The sequence below is a fragment of the Notamacropus eugenii genome, chromosome 1 (genome assembly GCF_028372415.1).
Source record: "Notamacropus eugenii isolate mMacEug1 chromosome 1, mMacEug1.pri_v2, whole genome shotgun sequence".
NCBI lineage: Eukaryota > Metazoa > Chordata > Mammalia > Diprotodontia > Macropodidae > Notamacropus > Notamacropus eugenii.
The window spans coordinates 460,682,633-460,707,361 of record NC_092872.1 but is presented as its reverse complement, the minus strand read 5'-3'; positions in this window follow the sequence as shown (position 1 = coordinate 460,707,361).

Below are 24,729 nucleotides of genomic sequence, written 5' to 3'. Positions count from 1 at the left end.
TAGAAATCACAAGGAACTTATTAAAGTTGAACTGTTTACATTCCTGCATGGAAAGATGATATTTGTAACTCGTGAGACCTTTCTCAGTATTAGGACAATTGGAGGGAAGACATATACATACATACATACATACATATTTATATACATACATATATATGTACATCTGTGTGTGTATGTGTATATACATATATTATATATAGAGAGAGTGGGGGTGGTGGCTCAGGGTAAGCTAAACATCAGGGATGATATCTAAAAAAAGAAGATTAAGTGTTGAGAGGAATGTACTAGGAGAAAGAGAAAGGGAGAGGTAGAATGCAGTAAATCATCTCATATAAAAGAGGCAAGAAAGAGTTTTTACAATGGAGGGGAAGAAGGAAGAAGATTAGAGGGAATAAATGAGCCTGCCTTACACTGGATTTGGCTTCAAGAGGGGATAGCATGTACACTTAATAGAATATGAAAATTTATCTTACCCTAAAGGAAACTGGGGGGAAAAGGGTAAGAGAGGGAGGACAATAGAAGGGATGACAGATTTGGGGAAGGGGTAATCAGAAGCAAATGCTTTGGTAGAGGGACAGGTCAAAAGAGAGAATAGAATAAATGGAGGACAGCACAGGATAGAGGAAAATATAGTTAGTCTTTCACAACATGACGGTTATGGAAGTGTTTTGCATGACTACACATGTATAACCTGTATTGAATTGCTTCCCTTCTCTATGAGGATGGATGGGGAGGGGGGAAAGGAGAGAATGTGGAACTCAAGCTTTAAAAATTAATATTAAAATTTTTATTACATGCAACTACGAAATAAGATATATAGGCAATGCGCTACAGAAATCTATGTTGTCCTATAGGAAAATAGAAGTGAAGGGGATGGAGGATGATAGAAGGGAGGGAAGACTGGAGGAAAGATAGTAGATTATCCTTTCTCACTCATAATTTAATTTTTTTGGATATCATCCTATCATAGTTAACTCACACCTGTGCCCTCTGTATACTCTGTATATTCCTTCTAACTGTTCTAATAATGAGAAAATTCTTAGGAGTTACAAGTACCGACTTCTCATATAGGAATAAAAATAGTTCAACCTTATTGAATCCCTTATGATTTCTCTGTCCTGTTTACCTTTTTTGCTTTCAGGCATCTTAGCTCTGAACTTTTCAGTAGGAGTGCTTGAAAGTACTTTAATTAAATTTCACTTTTTTTTCCTTCTGCATGATTATACCCAGTTTTACTGGGCAAGCGATTTATGATTGTAATTCCAGCTTCTTTGCTCTCTGTAATATCATATCCCAAGCACTCCAATCTTTTGATGTAGTTGCTGCTAAATTTTGTGTTATCCTGACTGTGGCTCCACAATATCTTTATGGCTACCTGTTGCATTTTCTCCTTGACCTGGGAGTTTTACAATTTGGCTGTAATATTCCTGGGAGTTTTCATTTTGAAATCTCTTTCAGGAGATGATCAGTGGATTCTTTCAATTTCTATTTTATCCTCTGCTTCTATGCTATCAGGGCAGTTTTCCTTGATAATTCCTTGAAAGATAATATCCAACCTCTTTTTTTGATCATGTCTTTCAGAAGTCCAATTCTGAAACAATCTCTTCTTGATTTATTTTCCAAGTCAGTTTTTTTAATGAGATATTTAACATTTTCTTCAATTTTTTGTTCTTTTGATTTTGTTTTATTATTTCTTGATGTCTTATGGGGTCACCAGCTTCCACTTACCCAATTCTAATTTTTAAGGAATTATTTTGTTTGCGAACTTTTGAATCTCCTTTTCCATTTGGCTAATTCTCTCTTTTTTTCTTCAGTGAATTTTTGTGCCTTTTTTTTTTTTTAATCATTTGGCTCATCCTGTTATTTGAGGTGTTATTTTCTTCAGTACTTTTTTTGTGTGCATCCTTTGCCAAGCTATTGGTTCTTTCTTTCATCATTTTCTTGTATCACTCTCATTTTCCCCCAGTTTTTCCTCTACCTCTCTTATTTGATTTTAAATCTTTTTTGAGCCCTTTCTTGAATTTTTGAGCCTGAAGCCAATTCACATATTTTTTTTTGAGACTATGCCTGTAGATATTATGGCGTTGTTGTCTTCTGAGCTTGTAATGTGCACTTCCTAGTCACCATAGTACCTTTCTATTGTCAGGTTATTTTTGTTGTTGTGCTTCACTTATTTTTCCAGGCTACTTCTTGACTTTTAACTTCATGTTAAAGTTAAGCTCTGCTCCCAAGCTGGAGGGAACATTGTTCCAGGGTTTTTGTGCTGCTGGCTTCAGGGCTATGTCTGAAGGTCTGTAAGTTTTCAGTTCTTCAAGGTAGTATGATCTAAGGAGAAGTGTGTTTATTATTCTCCTGGCCTATGCTCTGGTCTACGAGTGACTACAAATACTCTTTCCTGCCCTGAAACTGTGTCTAGGGTCCCTTCTCCTGCTAGTCCTCCTCCTAACCCTGGGATTGTGATCTTGAACCATGTATGGACAGTGCAACAGAATCCTGCACCCAATGCTAGCAAAGGGTGCCTTGTAAACTTCTGACCCATTTGTCATCTGCTGGCTGAGAACTTTGAAAACTTCATTTACCCTAAGGCCTGCTGCTGGCTTTCTGAGGCATGGCCTGTCAGCCTGTGCTATACTGTGCTCCACTTTCAACCCAGTGAGGCAGACTTTTTCTGCCTATCTTTGAAATAATCTTAGTCTGGAGAATTATTTTACTCCATCCTTTTGTGGTGCTCTGAATTCATTTTGAGGCATTATTTTAAAGTTGTTTGGAGGGGAATTTGGGAGAGCACAGGTGAGCTTTAGCAATGCTTAAATTGTCATTGTTGTTAGAATAATAATGACTAGTACCATATCTTTTATATAGTACATGTATATGTATGATATCTATCATTATTTATAGAAAAATCAGTATTTTCAAAAATTATTTATTAGGGAGTGGTTATAATTATTTTTACAATAGATTTAGCACAGGATTCCTTTAAACAGTTTTATTCTTTATTTAGAGTAGAGCGGTATTTAGTTTGCAGAAATCCCAGGATCATGGATTTAGAGCTGGAAGGATATCACATCCTTTGTTTTCTAGATAGGGAAATAAGATATAGAGAGGTTAAGTGATTGTGTAAGATCATAAAAGTTATACATGATAGAATTTTGAATCCAGGGCCAATGCCTCTGAGTTGCTCCAAGCTGAAAGCTCTCTCTACAGGGCCTGGACTTATACTTCAGATGGTCTGCAAAATGTTTATTGTATAATTTGGCATGCACCTGTAGTTGAGAGATTTCTGCTTGCACAGGTTAGTGAGAGCCACGAATGGTAACTGCAAACTTTTCTGAAGATTTCAAAATGCTCCCAATAAGGAGCTCTGTGATACTGTGTGTTGTTTAAGGGAGGTTATGACTTTGAAAGAAAACTGCAGATGTTACAGTACTCTGCCAATGTGACGTATAGACTCCAATGCTTATTTTTGTAGTCTAATTATACATTAATCCCCTCCATGTTCTCTAAGGTATGGCCAAGTGAGTCAGTGTATTCTTCCTTGTATGTGACACTCTACTACCTTTCTCCATACCTTTGCACTGGCTGTTATCTATGGCTGGAATAACATTGCCTCTTTACCTCTGCCTTTTAGAATCATGCATTTTCTTTAAAGCTGCATTTGAACACTACCTTCTACATGAACCCTTGTACTGTGCAATTGCTATTATTATTCACACACATATGTTGCATATAATTGTATGTGCACATGTTGTCTCTCTTAATAAAATACAAGTTTCTTGAGGTCAGTAATTTGAGGTCATCTTTTATTCTCAGAACTTAAAACAGGGTAAGGCACATAGTAGGCATTTTTTAAATACTTGTTAATTTACTGATTATGTGATTTCATCAGTTAGGGTCTTCCCTCTAGCAAAAATGACCACAAGTCCACTATACTTACAAATAAGGCCTTTTTGAGTTGCAGAAATATTCATCAAGTATCTGCAAAACTCTGATGATAAGCATCTTTGTACTTAGCCAATCTGACATCGAGGCATCAGAAATATTCTGTCTTTGAGCTCCAAATAATCATTATTATTGTCAGTCATGAGTAGGAATTTGGGGTTCTCGGACAAAGTATCACAAGAATTCTTTTGACAAAATATGTGAAGTATGTCCTATAATGGGAAAGGTGGAGAGAAATCACCCCATAGTGGGGATGAGAAAATACTAGAACACTAGTGTAAGGTCATTCATAGGATGGCCATCACATAAAGTAAGGATAGAGATCACTCAAACTGACCATCTGATAGCTTTCTATTTTAGTATATTATTACTAACTCACTGCTGAACTCCATTATTTCCTATGCTACTGAATGGCTGCAGATGATATCAATGCCTTCTAAATCTGGTACCTTTTACATTTGGAGTCTTAGGACAAAATCCCAATTTCCCCATCCTAGTTATGGTTCCAATTGTTATTAGAATTTTGATTTGAGACTTCATGTAAAAATTGAGACTGAGATATGGGGGTTAAAATTTGTGATGTGCAACCAAAATGTTCATTATCTTGTCTTCTAACTTCGCCACAAACCAAGAATGTAGTCTTCCATAGATACAAATGCCACATAACCTCCTAGATCCTGGGTAGTAGCAAGAATTTTAGGAAGTCTGGGAAACAGAATGTACTTCAGACTGATATGGCCAAATAAATTCTTTTGAATTAAGAATGAGCCAATAAGAGCATAGTGGTTCATAATTATAGAAATGAGCGAATAGAATTTGACATTCAGTATTGTTGGAATGCTAAATAAGAATTAAAATCTTAAGCAATACCACTTAAGAGATAACACAGCATGCCTCCAAAACCAAAGAGGACCCATTAGGTTCACAAGGCAAATAGTACTTGCCAAGATACTTTCTTTGTTAATTAAAGTAGCCTTCAATATGGACAGCAACAGGGGAGCATCTGAAAGTAATACTTGCCATCTGGGAGTGATTGTCTTCCATGAGTGAGACCTAGAAAGGAGAGACTAAGTAGAAAGGTAGAAGCTCTTGAAAATACTCTAAATGAGTTGGTTAAAAACTACTTTTCAGCAAATTCCCTGGTTCTATCCACTTTGTTGATCTCAGCTGACAGGCCATTAAGAAGGGTCGCCTAGAGGACAGCTAATTCTGTCCCTCTCTAATATTGGCCAGAATTCTCCGAGCTTCCTGGAATTTCTATTTAGAATTCCAGATCACCCATCCCTCATTTTATGTCTCTACCACACTGGCTGACAATGACATTTTTTGTACAGCGTGTGTGTTGGTGGTGGTTGTGGCTTAAAGTTATAGCTATGAAATGCACAGCACCAAAACATCTGGTCAGTTTAGTTACAAAAGAAAGACAAGAAAGTGTTGGCTTTCCAACTGAACACTTGGAAGATTAATTGACTGGCATTTCGAATGAATTGACCAGATGGCTTGGTATTGGGAAGCTTTTATTACCGATTTTATAAAGATTCAATTTTATGTGTATAACCAAGGCAACAAAAACTATTAGTTCAGCAAAACTTGTTTTTATTTTCATGAAAATCAAAACACAGCAATACCAAATTAGACTCTATAAAAGCCTCCTGGTTGTGATTTTGGCTTTTTGAATTACTTGTTTAATTTTCAATGATAAACCCTTGGGAAGGGGAGAGAAGAGAGAAGCATAATTCTCCCCAGAACCTAATTTAAGACTTTGCAAGTTCTTCAGGACTCATCATGACCTATTTTCTAGAGATCAGTAATGATTCTGTGCTTACATTTTATAAAAAAAAAAATCCCTCCATAATGAAGATGAAAACATATGTTACTCTCCATGCATGCCTTCCGTTTGGTAGATATTTTATGAGAGTGTCAGGCAGACAAGTAAAATATCCTCATCCATATTCAAATTTGCCAGGAGAAGTAATTTAGAAATGGCTTCCAGTAATTTAAAGTAACTTACATACTGTAAGCAAAAGCCTTTTCTCCATTTGTTTTTCTAAGTGAGAGAAATATAACCGAAATATTTCATTAAGTGCCCTTTAAGAAGCTTCCACATTCCTCCTTGAATATCAGAATCGATCAGGGGAATTTGGCTCAAGTGTTGGTGATTTCAATAAATGTGATTTACTGTCTATGAGAATCATAGTTTTAGGAATGTTCTGTTTGATTGGGGGAACAAATAATCTCCAGGAACTTGGGCAAGCTGGTCCAAAAGGCCTCAGAGTTAAGTGTAATGAGTGGAAGTTAAAGAGAGGAAGAGTTTGATTTGATATAGCAAGAGGAGGGAACCCTTTTTAACACAAAAAAATTACACTATAGTGAAATGAATTTCTTCATCAGTAGTGAGTTCTTTATCACTAGATATCTTCAGTCAGAAATTAGATGACCACTTATTGAGAGGCTTGTAGAGAAAATTCCTTTTTCAAGCATTCATTGGATTAGACAGCCTACAAGGTGACTGACTGCCACCTCTGAGACTCTGATTCTGTGACTGAGGAGAGCCTCAGTTTCAAAATCTGTGGCTATCTTTGTGGGTTCAAATATTATTCAAACACCCTCTTCTGGGGAGATTAATCTAAGTCCATACGTACTCTTTTGAATGGAAAAAAGAACATATAATCTCAAAGAAAACCAGTGACCCCTTTAACATAACCCTCTTTACGTTTGCCCTGGGCACTTCTCATTTGGAGTTTCATAATACCTAACTGGTTAGTCAACTGAAGGGCAAGACTTCCCTACCTTTGCTTGAACAAATTCAAGTGGTTTTCCCATTTGCCTAATTCTGAGCACTGTATAGATACTGTGGAAGCCTGAATCCATGTTCAAGAAGGAAAGAAGCTGACTTGTGAAACAGTGTGAATATGACATTAGCATGAAGTCTTTCTTGGTTTTCCCCTATCTATTTGTGCCATCCCTGTCCAAGTTACCATGTATATTTATATGTACACACAGTGCTTACACATATACCTATATATAAAGCAGGTACATAACACATATATATACACATATGTACATATATATACATATGTGCTCATTACTCCTCATAGAATGTAAGCTTCTTGAGGCTAGGGACTGTGCTTTGTCTTTTCATTTCCATCTCCTAGCACAGTGCTTGTTATATAGTAGATGTTCAATAAATGCTTATTGATTAAATAGTAGATAGATGTAGACTGGAATTTTACTTAGTGAATTGAATGTGAGACTTTAAAAAGAGAATTTTACATGAACATTGGCTAGCATATTTTGCACAAGTGGAGAACTGGTGATTTCAAAGGCTTCCCTTGGTCTGGATCAGTCCCCTGAGAATATAGAACAGCATGAGAAAGGAACCCAGTAGGCATCCATTTAGAGACTTCTTTATCCTGGCTTCTTCTTCTTCTTCTTCTTCTTCTTCTTCTTCTTCTTCTTCTTCTTCTTCTTCTTCTTCTTCTCTCTCTCTCTCTCTCTCTCTCTCTCTCTCTCTCTCTCTCTCTCTCTCTCTCTCCCTAGGTATGTCTTTTAAACTTTGTTTGCAAAGTTGTGCAGTTATGTAGAGAAAACATTCTGACCACTGATCTCACAGGCAAGATTAATTTTGTTCCACATTCAAATCCATTCCAATGACGACAAATTTAGCTCCATTTAAAAAGTGTTGGTGAATAAAATGAATTGCGTCAACCAAATAAAATGCATTCTGTCGGATACATATAGATGTTCTGTCAACAAGATAAATGGACTCACCAGCATAAGTATCTGTGTGGACAAAATGCATAATAACGTAATTACTTTGCCAACAAAATGCTAACTTGCTTTAATCATTCTGTTCACAGCATAATGTAAAGTGATTTAGTGGGTAAAATGAATCCACTTACAAATTGTTTTATGGTCATAATGCAGCTCTTTGGTGGAATGTGAATTGATGATAATAATTTTATGGGCAAATGATTTTTCAATTAAAATGTCTTTTCACAGACAAAATGGGAATGTTAAAATGGTTCCCAATAACCGCATGCCAAGGGAAAGGGATAAAGGGCTGTCACTGACATTAACTAAAGTCTCAGTCGAAAAAAACTCCAAAACTCAAAAGGTGATTTATTTTAGTCAAATTTGTAATTTCCTTTCATCCCATTTGAAGAGTGTTTGCTTCCTGGTCCTACTGATCCAATAACAAAAATTAGATCACCCAGTCAACCAACCAATAGCCAAGTGCCATAATTCTCTTTCTTAATTGACTAAGCCTTATTGTTCATTAATAAGCACTTAGACTGGGGTAATTATTTTCTGCTATCTAGCATAGACCCCATTATCTTTATTACAATAATTACAATTCCCATGAAAACTGGCATAAATCACTATAACATAGTAGTCTTTAATTTGAAAATTATGATGAAAAAGAAAGAAGGATGCCATCTGGGGTAATTGTTATAATTCCCTTTTAGCACACTGGGATCTACTCTAATCACTTGCCACATTGTTTTGTAGGCATGGTAGAAGCCACCTTCCCAAATAAATAAGACTTCATCTATCCATCTGTCCATCTGGGAGATGATTCTTGCTCCTGAACAAGGTGCTTAGCTGGTCCTTTTGTTCTCCCCACTAGTGATGAATCATCCCATTCAGGCTGATGGCAGGACTGTGAGCCGCTTTCTCTCAGAGTCATGTTTAGCACTGTCCTCTTAACAAGATGATTACAAACCCATTATGAAAACTCTATGGGAGCTTTTTCATTGCATACACAGTACAGTGAAACAGCTGCATTTGCAGGGTCTACAGATCATCTCCCTGGCTTCTGAAGATGGAATTTCAGTGCTCAAATTCCTCTTCTCACAATTCTGAGTTTCCCCTTTCCCTCTCCGCCCCACCTTTCCCAGGGGTTGGAGTATGGCCTCAGCTTTCAGGTAGGGGCTAAATGTTTTACAACTTTGTAGGACCATAGAGGGCCATAGAGAAGAAAGCAGACAGCTAGTATATAATGCAACTATTTGACAAATATTTCTTAGGCACTTACTTTGTGTTGGAAATACAGACAGAAATATATATATTATATATTTGTCTTTTTGTTTGGAAGGGGGAAGACAGGGTAATTGAGGTTAAGTGACTTGCCCAAGGTCACACAGCTAGTAAATATCAAGTGTCTGAGGCCAGATTTGAACTCAGGTCCTCTTGAGTCCAGGGTCCATGCTCTATATTTAGGTATCAGCCTAAATTAGCCTGGTTGGAGATTTCCTGCTGTGCAGTGACTATACTGCCTTTATTCCTTGAAAGATCATGATGTAGTAGAAAGATCATCCAGAGGACTGGTGTCCAGTCTTGGCACTGGCACTTTACACTTGTGTGATCTTTGGAGTTACTTAATTTTTAGGAAGTGTAGTAGATAGAGTGCTGAGCTTGGAATCAGGAAAAATCTGAATTCAAATTCCTCTTTAATTCTTATTATGTGACCCTGGGCAAGTCACTTAATCTCAGTTTCCTCCTCTGTAAAATGTTAATATAGCACCTGCCTCACAAGGTTGTTGTGAAGATAAGGTGAGATTGTATTGTATTTTATTCTATTCTGTTCTATTGTATTGTAGTCCATTCCATTCTATTCTAATTATTGTTAGGGTCTCTGTTTTCTTGTCTGCAAAATGATGAGATTGGATTAGATGCCTTGTAAAGTCCTTCCAGCTCCCCATGTATGATTCTCTAATCTGGCACCATGGAGCTGTCCAGTTTTCAGTGAAGAAGGTATCTCTAGTGTCTGCTCAGCAGAAATAACTTACATCTTGAGTTAATTCAATTTAATGAAATTCAACAAAGATAATTTAAATGCCTACTCTATGCACAGAGGTCTCTTTAAACACTAAACAAACTAGAATATTGGAATAAAACACCTTCCTTCTCCTCATGGAGCTTAGTGTCTAGTAGGAAGGTAATGCTAAGATGCACCCTACATTCCGACTCACAAAATCACACTCTGCCAGAGTGTGATGGCTAATTTGCCACATCATCTTACATTTTTCATGGTGGCAGAGTGGCTAAAAATACTGCCTTAGTGTCTGACTTCACAAAAATCGTGTTAGCTGGTTGTGTGGGAAGAACATTCACTGGTAAATCAAACAACTTGAGTCTGAATTCCAACTCTACCCTTTATCAGCTTTGTGACCTTGGATGGGCCACTTTATTTCCTTGACTCTCAGTTTTCTCATCTGTAAAACAGTGATAATGATAATATCCTCTCTACTTCAATGAGCTGTTGTGAGGAGCAAATAAAATAAGGAACGTCTCACCTGAAAGTGCTATATTGATATACATCATCATAATGATAATAGTTCATTTCTGTAGTCTTTTTAGGTTTTCAGAAAGCTCTTTCTTCAGATCAACCCTGAATATATATTATTACTTACTTTTCTGGTTGTGCTAGACTACTGAATCTTCAGGCCTTGGAAGGGAAATTTTCTATTAGGTTTTATTTTGTTGTTTTTAAATGTGTGAATTCATTGATTATGGAAATTCCTTCCATCAACGAACTTATGCTTGAGAGCTGTCTGAGACCTTCAGAGCTGAAGTTATTTGCACAGTTAGATGGGTCAGGGGCAGGACTTGAACTCATATTTTTTCTGACTCCAGGAATATGGTATAGTGGATTGAGCATTAGGTTTGGAATCAGGAAAAACTGAGTTCAAATCTAGCCTCAGACATTTACAGCTGTCTGCCTCAGAGCAAGTCACTTAAACTCTCTTTGCCTCAGTTTCCTCATCTAATCTGCCAGGGTTTTTGTGAGAATCCTGTGAGATAACATTTGTAAAGTACTTAGCACAGTGCTTGACACAGAGTAAATACTATATGAAATTAGCTATTATTGTTATTAAGCAATTGTGGTGTACTGGCTCTTGAATGAGGAATATGTGGAAAAATACTGAGAAGGTAAGTTGGCATAATGAACATTGAGTCAGGATGACATGATTCTTACCAGTTGAATGACTTTGGTCAATTTGGGGGAGGATTTAGAGAGGGAAGGGGCCGAACCTTTCTGAGTTAGTTTCCTCATCTGTAAAATGTGACTAATAATAGCCATAGGACCTACCTCCACAGGACAGTTTTGAGGCTCAAATGAAAGAAAGCTGTAAAGCACTCTCTAAACCTTAAAAAACTAAGTAAATATCAGATGATATAAAATACAACAAATTTTAAAATACACACAGGGTGGTGGTAGCTGAAGGCTGGAGTGGTCATGGCAATTTCTTAAAATAAGACAATAATGAAGTTTGTTGCATCAACTGAGTTTTCCTTTCAATTGAACACCTAGAGGCCATCGTGGGGTTATTAACTGGCCTAGTGTCAATATTGTTGCATCTCAGGGAATATGAAGACCTGAGGAAAGGAAGACAGATGGAAATGGTCAGTTGGATGGAACAGGCAGAACATACACATAACATTTATTGATTATAGATTTGTTTGACATTGAGTTACCACATACCTTCAATTTGTAAAAAACAAAATAAGAAAACAAATACCCTCCCCCAAAGCCCCACAATATACAATAAAGTGAAGTGTAGTAAAATGAAGGTGTGCCTGTATAGACATATATGTATAATCCAGCCCCCTCTTCCCTTATCAGAATATAATAAGTCCCTTAAGGACAGAACCTATTCTATTTTGGTCTTGGTATTTTTCTGAAGCATAGATAATCTAGCACCTGAAATCTAGATAGACAATAATTGTTCTGAAAGCTCTCTGAGAGTTTTAGTGGACTACACGCTCAACTTGAGCCAAGAGTGTGTTGTGGTACTCATTAAAAATTAGTGAAATCTTGGTTGACATTAAGAGGGGCAGAGCTTCCAAGAATAGGGAGCTGATGGTTCCATTGTACTCTGGCCTCATCAGACCTCCCCTGCAACATTGTGTTCAGTGCAAGGTACCACAGTTTAAGGATATTGATCCTTTGCAAATCATCCAGAGGAAGGCAACCAGACTGATGAGGGGTCTTGAGTTCATTTGGAGAAGGGCCTTGGGTTCATGTCATAGGAGCAGCTGGACATGTTTAACCTGGAGAAAAGACACTGGGTTGGGGGAGAGTATCTTAAGGACTGTCATATGGACAAGGTATCAGACTTGTTCTGTGTGGCCTCAGAGGACAGAACCTGCAGCAGAAGGTGAAAATCCCAAATGCATGTTGATTGATTAGTCTTGGAAATATTTTTGTGAAGCCAGGTAGAGCAAGGATTATTATCTCCATTTGGCAGCTAAGGAAAAGAAGACCCAGAGAAGTTACATGATTTGCCTACAATGGAAGGAGTTGGACTAGAACCTACTACTTCTGTCTCCTAGTTTGGGCTCTTTCCCAGAGGATTAGATTTCTTACACTTGAGACAATTTTGAATGAAATCTTGCTAATAGAGTTTGTAAATTGCTCATCATCTTGGAAGGAAACTGCCCCTTGGAAACCAAGGCAGAAAGGCAAAATGGTTGTAATTATCAAAGAATTTCCCAGCAATTGGTGGTTACTAGATGCTAGCTTTCTTTCAGTAAGATGGATCTAATATGCAAGTGTAATTCTCCCATATTTTAACCACCTCTCCAAAAGTAATGACACCCAGAGTGGACTTCTAGATTGGGCTGAAGACTGGTGGCAATCTTGAAGTAGATTTTCTCTCTCATTTATGATGGCAAAGAATCATTTCAAAATATGTGTAGTTTTAGACCCAATGAACCAACTGCAAAAAAATTAATCAGACTTATTTAGCTAAAGCCAGTCTCTGTCATTTTGTTCACATTTGCATTACATTTGGGGGAAATTTTCTCTCAGGAATCTCTGTGCACAGAACCACAAATATCTTTTAGCTATGATTCCTTTGAGCAGGGGAAGTTGGAAAGCTTTAATTTTTTTTTAATAGAAAGAGGCTTGCAATTTCTTTTAAAATTAGATAATTTTTCTTGGTTGTAATTCTGGGCCTTTGCTGATTTGTAGATGAGATAATACCAGGAGATCTCAAAAGTTATCACAGGTACAAACACACAGAGAAAGCAGGACCCATTTTCTTATTAAAATTTTGCTGGGTAAAGAAATAATGTTTGTCAACCCTGAAGTTCTGTTTATGGAAAATCATTTCAAGTCATGCTCCCCTCAAAAGAGGGACTTGGACAACATCCTGCTGGACTACAGTAAAAGTTGTGTGAAAGAATTTGGTTGTCAAATGCTCAAATGAACTTGTATGCATGATTCAAACTGAGAAGTTAGCCAGCCTTACAAAACCCATTAAAAAGCCAATCAGCAACTCATTGGATGCTGAGATGAGAGGGAGCCTGGCCCACTGTCTGATGCAGACTGACCCAGTTTAGCTATGAATGACCTCCTCACTGATTTGAATCAGTATTTTTCAAAGTTGGTAGCCTGTAGAGTCCAGAAATTGGAAAGATCAACATTGTACATTGAGTAGGTTTTATTATAAAAAATCAACAATTTCCTCCCAGGTAGAATGTAGTAGCAGATCAATCAGAAGCACTCATTTCAATATGTTGTTCACCCTGGTGTGTAGGGGTGTTCAGGAAGCCTACTAACTCTGGAATGAGAGTTTCTGACTCCTTTTCAGGGCTGATCATCCACCTTTGGCATACACTTGCCACTGTAGCATGCATAGTGGTCATGGCCCTGTGAACTCTCTTGGCATGATGGGTTAAACCAGGTTGAGAGTAACCAAAAGGCCTCAAACCCATCAATGAGCTAGGAGTATGTCTACCTCAAGAGTGCAAAGACTATCCCTGGTGGAATGAGCAAATGAGAACAGTTTGTTACAATGGCCATGGAGGTAGCTGGAGCAAATGCTGTGGAGTCTTTAAGACCTTGGTCAGACATCGAAGACCAAGGTCATCCACTGCATCCTGACTTTTGTCTTTCCACTGGACTTTGATAACTCTGGAAGAGATAGTGAGACTGACAACTTTGTGCACCTCTGTTTCACTTAAATCCAATTCATGCAAAAGTCATGCTATCTCTCCATGATGTCACTGGTCTTCTGAAAATTAAGGACAAAAAATAACACCTTGTAAATCATCAGTTCTTAACTGTTTTTGTTGGTCATGAGTCCCTTTGTCAGTGTGGGAAGCCTATGGATTCTTTCTTAGAATAATGTCTTTAAATGCATAAAGTAAAATATATAGGATTACAAAGGAAACCAAATATGTTGAAATATAGTTATCAAAATAGTGAAGAAAAAAGTTTATGAACATCAGGTTAAAATGCTGATTGGAAGCTCTGGCTTTGTTCTTATCTGCTTCTTAGATTTTCACCAAATGAAAGGCAGTCACTAAATAAAGGCTTAATTATCTTCTATTTCCTTCCTTAATTGATTGATGGAAGATGACTAAAGCATCTACTGAGTACTGGTATAGGACAGAACATGGGTGGTATGTCAGGCTGAGCTTCTAGGTCTCTTAGCTATTTACACAAACCTAAAAATTTCTTTCTTTATGGTCCTCTCCCCTTCTTTCCCTTTCCCTTTCCTCCTCTACTTCCTTCTTCCTTCTCCCCTTCTTTCTCTGATTTTTACTTCTCCCTTTCTTTTCCTTCCTCCCTTCTTTTCTCTTTTCCTTTCTCTATATCATTCAATTCAATTCATTTATTAAGCAACTGCTAGGTAAAAGATTATTCCCTTGACTCCTAGAAGAAAACAGAAAAGAAGCAGTCCACACCCTCGAAAAAGGCCTTTCTGGTCTTTGCCCCTTTCCTTTCCTTCTAATCAAAGACAGTACTACTACTTTCCTAGTGGTGCATTTAAAGGTAAAAATGGAGCCAACCTTGGGAGACCTGGACCAACAAGTGCCATAAGTTCAAGAATAGTGACTTTGGTGTCAGAAGCCCTGCATTGGAATCCCAAGATTTGTGCCATGCTATCTGGAGGATCTTAGGTAAATCATTTAATTGTTCTGGGCCTCAGCTTACTTATCCTGACAAAGAAAAGAGTCAGACTAAATGACCTCTAAGGTCTCTTTATCACTCTATCTATGACACAGCACAGATGATTTGTAAGACATTGTGAAACATTACCCTCAAATATTGTCCTTTTCAGTTTGTTGTCACAGCTGAAATTCTGTCATGTTCCTTCTCTGGAAGTGTCAGCTACGATCCAAATCAGTTATCTGGAAGGAGTCATCGGTCATTAAAAGCTTCTATTCAATGAATTCATAAAGACAGCAGAAGCTGATAGAAGGATGGTATACAGAGCAAATGAGTTTTAATTGCGGGAAAGTGGGAAAGGTGGTGTGCTTGGGTAGTAATAAAGGGGAAAAACGCTGGATATGGAAAAGTAGCCAAGAATTAAAAAAAAAACCACAACACTGTTTAACTATTTGTAACCTGTCCTGGTGATACAGAGTTAAAACTAATCTTTCCTTCCTAAGACTGACCCTTTCACTTTGCAATCATCAAAAGCCTATTGAAGGTAGGGACCATGTTTTATTAAACTTTCTATCTCCTCCTAATCAAAGGATTCTGACAAGGTAGGTACTTTTAGCTGTCCCCCCTTTTTTGCAGAGATGGGGAACTATGGGTGGGTAATGAGATTTAGTTGATGTGTTGGTTAGTTTTACTGAACTGATTTTTTCATCTCTTTTAAGATTCTTTGTGATGTGGGATGGTTCTAAGAAGGACAGGGGAAACAAAGATATGAAAATAAAGATTAATAAGAATAAAAAATAAAGACAGATGCATAATAAATGTTAGTGGAAGAAAGGGAGAAACGAAAGAGGGGAAGAAATGAAAGAAGGGAGGAATGAAGAAAGGAAGGTGGGAGGGAAGGAAATAATGAGGGAAGGAAGGAGAGAGGGAAAGAAATTAATGACAATACATAGATGGTCTCTGAATTCAGGCATGAAAGGCTTAATGTTACTTTATCTGCTGTCCTGTTGAATATAAAGTGTAGGCATAAACTTCTCAGTAGCATTGTTTCCATCCATTTTTTCATTTCTTAAAGACTGAGATACTGGCTCCATTTTGGAATCTAATGGGGACACTGGCTTACTTTCTAGAACTCAGAAGAAACTCCGCCCCCTCTTCACAATAGTATGTACCAGTTGAAAGCAGAGAATTAGTTGATGTTCTCTTGCCTAAGATTTGAGGGTCAAGAGGTCTCCTTTATTTGTCTTGTCCTACATTAATTAGGGCATGGCAGTTGAGAGAGTCTTAGGCTCATGCCTTCTGCTTCCACTTTCTGAGCCGTGTGTTAAAAGGTAAAAATGGAACAATACTGGGGGACCTGGGAGGTCTATTACGGGATACAAACAAGCCTACTATGCCATAAGCTCAAGGGCCAGTGAACTACAGTCATCAAAGTAAGAGGAAATTATGGCAACTGTCCCAGACCAGCACATGTTCTACATTTCACTTTCTTTCATTAAAAATGATTAAATGAATTGGAAGTTGTTAATGGTAAGTGTTCATGATTTAGAGGTACCGTATCGTCTTGATCTGGTGCTACTGAGAGTCAAACATCCATTACTGTTAATGAGAATTAAACAGAGTCTGCAGTCAATCCTCTACAGAGCCCAATTTGGTCATATTTCATTATTCCCATTAAGTCACAACAACAAATATTCATTGAGGGCCTACTGTGTGCAAGGTATTAGTATGTCCAAGGCTTGGGCCTGGTAGCCAATGAGAATGATTCCTGGTCTCCTTTGTGGTCTAAAAGATTTAGCTGTTGGCACAGACCATACTTAGCTATCTCACCTTTGTTTTTTATCCTCCAATATTTTGGTGAAGCTATGAACTCACTGGCACAAGTTCTCCCTCCACTAGCAAATCACAATCCAGCCATTCGTTTTCATCCCATTGCATTCTTGTAGGATGACATTACATGGCATACTGGCCAGAGCCTTGAATTTTGAGTCAGAAATGCCTGTAGCCTAATCTTGTCTCAGGTACTTATTAGTTGTGTGATGTTAGATAAGTCACTTAACTTTTCTGAACCTGTTTTCTCCTCTGCATGATGGGGATTTGACTTCCTTGGGTTTTTGGGAGGCACATATGAGATAATTATGTGTAAATTGCTTTGCAGACCTTAAAGTGTTATAGAAGAGTTAACTATTATTATAACATATTTAGAGCTAAAAGGCTCCTCTGAAGTCATCTGGTCTAATCTATTCATTTTACATATGAGAAAACAGGTTAAGGGGTTTGAACAAGGTCATATATAATCCTGGAGGCAGGATTTGAACCCAAGTCTTCTGACACCAATTTCACCATTATTTCTATTACGCTATTTTACCCACAATATTCCTTGTCTATATCTTTCTGTAAGTCTGCCACTAAGGACTGGAGGCCTTCTTATTCTTTCTTTCTTTCTTTTTTTCTTACATATATTTATTTATTTTTAGTTTTCAACATTCATTTCCACAAGATTTGGAGTTAGAAATTTTCTCCCCATCTCTCCCCTCCACCCACCGCAAGATAATGTGCATTCCAATTACCCCTTCTCCCCAATCTTCGCTCCCTTCTATCACACCCTTCCCTTTTCTTATCCCTATCCCTTCTATTTTCTTGGAGGGCAAGATAGATTTCTATACCCCATTGCCTGTATATCTTATTTCCCAGTTGCATGGAAAAACAATTTTTAACATTCATTTTTAAAACTCTGAATTCCATCCTCTCTCCTTTCCTCCCTTCCTACCCATTCCCACTGAGAAAGCAAGCAATTCAATATATGTTATATGTGCGTAGTTATGCAAAAGACTTCCATAAAAGTCATGTTGCAAAGGACTAACTATATGTTCCTCCATCCTATCCTGCCCCTCCTTCATTCTATTCTCTCTTTTGGCCCTATTCCTCCTCAAAAGTATTTACTTCTAATTACACCCTCCTCCCATTTGCTCTCCCTTCTATCATCCTCCCTTTCCTGCTTCTCCCCTTCTCCCCTACTTTCCTCTGGTGTAAAATAGATTTTCATAGCAAATTGAGTATGCATGCTATGCCCTCCTTAACCCCAAGGTGATAAGAGTAAGGTTCACTTTTTGTCTCTCACCTCTCCTCTCTTCCCTTCCATTGAAAAAGCTTTTCCTTTCCTCTTTTATGTGAGAGATAATTTGCCCTATTCTATTTTTCCCCTTTCTCCTCCCAATATTTTCCTCTCTCACCCCTTAATTTTATTTTTTTAGGTATCATCCCTTCCTATTCAACTCACACTGTGCCCCCTGTCTATATGTATTATAATCCCTCCAACTACTCTATTACTGAGAGAAGTCTCAAGAGTTATAAATATTATCTTTCCATATAGGAATATAAACAGTTCAACTTTAGTAAGTCCTTTATGATTTCTCTTTCCTGTTTACCTTTCCATGATTCTCTTGATTCTTGTGTTTGAAAATCAAATTTGTTATTCATCTCTGGTCTTTTCATCAAGAATGCTTGAAAGTCCTCTATTTCATTGAGTGACCATTTTTTCCCCTGAAGTATTATAATCAGTTTTGCTGGGTAGGTGATTCTTGGTTGTAATCCTAGTTCCTTTGACTTCTAGAATATTCTATTCCAAGCCCTTTGATTCCTTAATGTAGAAGCAACTAGATCTTGTGTTATCCTGATTGTATTTCCAAAATCCTTGAGTTGTTTCTTTCTGGCTGTCAGTTGCTCAGTTCCCTTACAATCTATGGGCCTTGAGCTCCAGAAATAGTTGCTGTCTCTGCCCCTGCTGCTGCTGTGACTACTGCATGTTCCTCTGCCCCCTTCCTCCTCTGCCACCCTGGGGCTGGGGCCAGATCAATCCACTCTCCCACACTGGTCCCACAGGCTTTTTCCACTGACCTTTCAATTTATCTTTGTTGTTTTGGGGTCATGAAATCTGGGAGCTGCCACAGTTGCTAGAGATTCAGTCTCCCCAAGGCTTGCTCAGGTCCTGTCTGTGCAGGCACAGCCTATGCTGCACTGCCCCCTGCCCCTTATGTGGCACAATAGACACTTTTCAGTGAACTTCCAGGCTATCTTGGGCTGGAGATTTGCCTCCTTCATTCTGTGGGTTCTGCAGTCATTTGTTTAGAATTTGTTTAGAGTTATTTTTTAATAGGTATTTGGCTGGGCCTCGGGATAGGGCTGTAGTAAGTGTGTGCTATTACTCCACCATCTTGGCTCTGTCCCCTTCCTCTTGTTCTTTCACTGTTTCATATGTGCCAGGGCAATATTCAGGTGATAGGTTTGTTATCTCCCTATTTTGTTCTATCACTGACCACCTAAGTCCTGTTATAAGATATGTGATCCTTGATGAATTTCTCAATACCACTTTCCACACACAAGTCATCCATCTCTGATGTATGGCAGCCTGTTTACAACCAGCTCTGTCTTTCTTTCTATTGTCCTTTGAAACCCTGTAATTTTAGTTCTTTTGAGATCATTGTATGCCATGCCATATATGGCATTTAACATCACAGGAAAAATAATAGTGTTTAAAAAGATGTCTTTGTTTGTGTGTGGGGGGCAGAGGGAGGAGGTACATAGAGAAAGGTAAAGAGGGAGGATGGAAAGAGAGAAGGAGGAGGAGGGAGCAAGAGAGAGGAGCAGGAGGAAGAGAGAGAGAGAAAAAGAGAGAGTTGCTCACATTAAATGTGCTCTGCAGTCTCCCAAATCTTGTCCAGCCCAATTTTTGGTTGTAATTCAATATTCTTATGCATTGTTGGGAAAGTATAGTACTGATGAGCTTAGTCAATGGTCTCCTCATCCCCACAATATGTCATAATATGAACAGCATCTATTCTTCATCCACTTGGTGTTTCTAGCATGGATGGCTACACTGATTTCTTTTAAAAGACTCTCTCACTGAGGAGTTCTTATAGTATGCTGAGGTTCAATGCAATCAGACAGCATCACTTACAAACAGGAACCTCTGGACAACCTCTCTGATAATAGGGAATTCCTCTTACATTTAAACTTTTTAAGTCTACATCCTCCATTCATGACACTAGTTAACACCTTTGATGATCACACATCTCCCTGTTTTTGTTTCAATAGATATTAATGCTCAAGGTTTTTTTAAATAGGGAGGGAAAAGTTAAATTGATCTAAGGAAATGAGCAGGAGTTGAGAGGCAAGTGTAGCTGTAGCATCTACAGCATCCCTCTTTCCCTTCCCTTCAGGCTAGTAGTAGTGCTAGGGCTAAATTGTGTTCAAGTTTGATTGGTTATCAACCCAGTCAATCCAATGAAGGACAGGGAGGAAAACTAGCTGGTTCTTTGGCCAAATGAATATGGCTACATAAGGTCAGGACATGCAAGAAGATGGTGAGGTTTAAAAGCAATTAGATTCTGGATAAATAAGATAGGAATTCTGTTGTACTTGAAATTGCCAATTCTACCCTTGTTGGTAGACTGGCAGACCTTTTGTGGGCTAGTAGGTGGTTTGAACTTGTCTGAAATGTACTGCACTCCTCACACACACCCCTCTCTGCTTACAAGGTTTACAGAAAATGGGGAGAATTACAAAAGACATCCTCCCCACTGTATATGCCTCCCTGTTGCAATACTGGAAAGGGAACACGTAGATTTCTCTTTCATCTTGCTAATAGACCTATCCTTATGACCCCTAAACATCTGGATAACAATGGAAAGATCCAGTCAGCCAGAATCCAGATGGTTTTTTCCACATGATGCCACACATCTGGTTTCTTTGGAACACCTGAGTATCTGGTATTATGTGGATACAGCTGGTATATTATCAGAGCAAAGGATATAGATGGGCCAGTAAATACTCTCATTAGTTCCTGAAACTCCAGAAATGTTCTAAATTCTCCTTGTTAAGCTAATGGTCAGAAAAATGAATGCAGATGTTGATTTAGGTCTGCTCGCTGCTAGAAAATTAGCAGGCTCTTCCGTTTGGGACACTTTTCCCTCACTCTCTTCTTTAGGAACCATTAGCATTGCTGAGAATTTAAACTTTATCTTGCATCTGAAGACACAGATGTGACTTAAGTTTTTCCATTTTGGTAATTAAAAATGACTCATGTTCATTTTCACTTTGGTAGCCATACATCACTTTGATAAAACTCTTAAACTCCTCTTCTTTCTTTTTCTTCTCTTCCTTTCCTTTCTATTTCTCTTTCCTTTCTCCTTTCCCTTTCCTTTTTCTTTTCCTTTCTCTTTCTTTCTTGTTTTGATGATGTTTTCCATTGGGGATTGTTATTAGAACCCTCACAGAATGACAATTTTTTACAGCATGAGAAAATGTCTATAAATCCTTAAGGACTTGTCATATTAGAAAGAATTTAACTGCACAGCATGGGCAGAAAAGTTGTAGAATCAATGATAAAAATAAATAAGGAGCAGCGGGTAGTCCAAATTGATATTGACAATACACAATACAAGCTATCTCTACCTTATTATGCTTGCCATAACCCTATAGGGAGTCTGAGGCTGGCTAATATTTTGTAATGTTAGGAAAAGTTTTGGAGAGTATCATTTTTGCATATGCTATATATTAGGTTCCTTTGTGTGTGTGGAATGGGACTGGATATCTCCAAAGCTGTAATTTCTATTTTAGCTGCAGGTCTCTTAAAGATGTAGTGATTTCCTTTATTTGGCAAGGAATAGGGATTGCAGACAAAGCCAAGCTACTGTGGATAATGTGCTTAATGTCAGTCAAAACAAATCCAGAGGAGAATTCAAAATGGGCTGCTTTATTTTTTTCTCCCCCAAAATAAGAAATTTCAAGTTGGAAAGAAAATTACAAAGGGGAAAAGTACTGAGAGAGTGAACCCTCAGGTGCTCCTCCAAAGTGATTTGAGTAACCACCAATCAATCACCCAAGAAGTCTGACCCCAGTGAGAAAGGAAGCTTATGGAGCTTTGGAACTTGTATTTGCCTGTTAGGAACTGGATCAATGTGGTAAGATTTGTACAGGTCTATAAACAAGTTATCATGGCTTAACATACTTAATTGAACGCTTATGTGCTAGGGAAATAGGGAAATTTTTATTGTTCACTGGGAACTTAAAAGACTTCTGGGATAAAATGCCATCCAAATGTCTCTTGGTTGTCTGTTCATTTGCAAAGCCAACCATTACAATTCTTGGGGGTGGAGTGGAAGTGGGAAGAGAAACACTCTTGGCTGTCATATCTGATAACATTTTGAAATGAGGGGTGAATTGAAATTGGAATTAAGTGATCATGTGAACCATCAAAACTTGCACACTGATTTCATGCAAAGCAATAAAGCCACAATTGGACTTATGAGATAACATTGAGGAAACATCTCTAGAGATTGACATTGCTGGCTTGACAGGTGACATTTCCTATTTGTGTTAGGTTTTGCTGCTGCCATTTGGGGTGACCATTCTGTCTTCATAATGAGGCCCTGCCTGAGGCATCAAACAAAGAAAAATCATCAGAGATTGGAAATACTGAGCTGTTTTAGTGCATCTTTCAACAGTTGCCACAAAGCAGACTATCACAGAAACCCTCTCTTCATCCTTTGAAACATCAAAGAGATGGACTCTGAGATCCTTTCCACAATAAAGTCTTATAACAATGATAAATAGTAATATGGAATGTTATGAAAAAATTATATAAGCACAAATATTGGACCACCTGAGTCTGCTGAAATGCAGTTTTAGAAATGTGATGTTTGGAGAATTAACCTTTCAGTTGCTCTTTTGCCAAATAGCCCAGGGATTATGGCTTTACCACTGACACTGGGAAAAATATTAGGGCAGCTAATGGGTAGGATCATGTAAATCCTTAGAAAAGTCATCTGTAAGTGGTAGGAGACACAGCTTCCTAGTGGGATGAGCCAACAAACCAAACTTCCCCCTCTGAAAAAATGATCAGGTTAGGAGGAGGGAATTAATTTATGGAGACTTTAATTCAACTCATGATTTACTGGAGGTAAAGCACTGTGGGTAGGCATGCAGTTCTTCATTCTTCTCCAAGTCAATAGTAGTTTTCTGAATTAGCCAAGCCTGCTTGCAAAAATGGTTCTTCCCTTTCCCACTCCACAATCTTAATCCATAATAGAAGGTAAGAGAATTGTCATATTTTTATTGTTTTTGTTGTTAATATGGTTAATTAAGCTTATGGTTTTCCTAATATTGAACTAGTCCTGTGTTTTTGGTATAAATCTAGCCTGCTTCTGGTGTGTGATCTTTGTGATGTATTGCTGTAATCTCCTTGTTGTATTTTATCTACAAATTTTTGCATCATTATTTATTAGGGAATTTGGTCTATAATTTTCTTTCTGTTTTAGCTGTTTGTAGTTTAGTTGCACTCAATTCCTGAATTTTAGAAATGATATTGCCTTCCTGGTACCTTCCCTCCCTGCCCCCAACCTCAATGTTACCCAAAGAACCAACGTTCTCTCTTTGCTAGCTCTCCCCAGAAGATGGCCCTGGAGTTGAATGACTTTGTTATTTTTGACCTTGGTTGACTCCTCTTGGTACTAACTCATGTTCTGCTATATTTGCTTGCTGCAGACTTAGATTGTGTACTGTGGGGAGAATATTTCAATACTTCACTCTTTTAAAAGCTTCACAATCTCAAAAAAACATTTTTATTAGTGTTGATTCCACTTTTACCAATACTATTCAAAGAGTAGAAAGGTCTACCTCAGGAGATAGTGGGTTTCCTATACTACAGGTCACAAAACAAAGTCTGGGTAATCATTTGTTAGATACGTTATCAGGAGTGTTCTTGTTCACGTATGTGTTGGTCTAGGTCATCCCTCGGGGGTTCTTTCAAGTTCTATGATTCAGATCATGCCTCCCCATACCCACTGAATCTAGACACCTTCTTAGATAGTTTTCTTTTGTTTTGACCAAAAATAATTCTTTCCCTGGTAGTAGTCTTCTAGTGCTGAAGTGACTCAATTTGTCTTTGGACAAAAACCATAAAGCCCATTGCTGGGGTCATACTTGAAGTCTCCAACCTGGTAGAACCTTTTGGAGTCTACACTCCACTGGTATAACCTTTGAGAATTCAAGGCTATTTCTATGACAGTGAAAAATGGGAATATAGAGATGAGAAAGGCAGTTTATAATTTAATAGTACAATGATAATAAAGATAATAATAGCTAACATCTATTTAGCAATTTAGGGATTGCGAAGCACTATAGTGTTATCTCACTTGATTCTTGCGACATCCTGTAAAATAGGTGCTATTATCATTCCCATTTTTTACAAATAAGGAAATTGAGACTGAGTTTAAGTGAAGTACTCAGAGATACACAGATAGCAAATATCTGAAGTAGTATTTGAACTCGTGTTCCTATTGCTCAAATTCAAAGTCATTTCTTTTATGTGCTAAATCATCTAGCTGCTTTATGCCACTTAGTAGAAATAAGACAGAGATAAAAATAATTGTAATACAAGGTAAAATATGATAAGGCCCCAAAAAGACATATGAAAGATGCTTGTGGGAATGGAGGGAGGGAAAATAGAATCACAGAATTTGAGAGTCAGAAGCAATCTCGGTGGCCAACGAGATCGCTCCATGCACAGTAGGACGACCCAGTCTACCAAAGCTCACGAGTAATTGTCTATGAAGACCTCCAGTGGAGGGGAGCTCTTCCCCTCTTTGAGATAGCCTATTCTACTGCTGGTCAGTTCTAATTGTTAGGAAGTATTTAAAAGCTGACAACAAGAGCACTTTTTAAAATATTCTGTCTTGCCTGTCAAGAATTAAAACAAAAATCTAGCAGAATCAGAAAGTATCATGTTTCCTGGGACATTTTCATGGGGTTCTAAGGGGATTAGTTCCTCTCTAAGGCCTGGAGGGTTATGTTCCAGATACATGTGAGTTTTATAACTGTGGAAA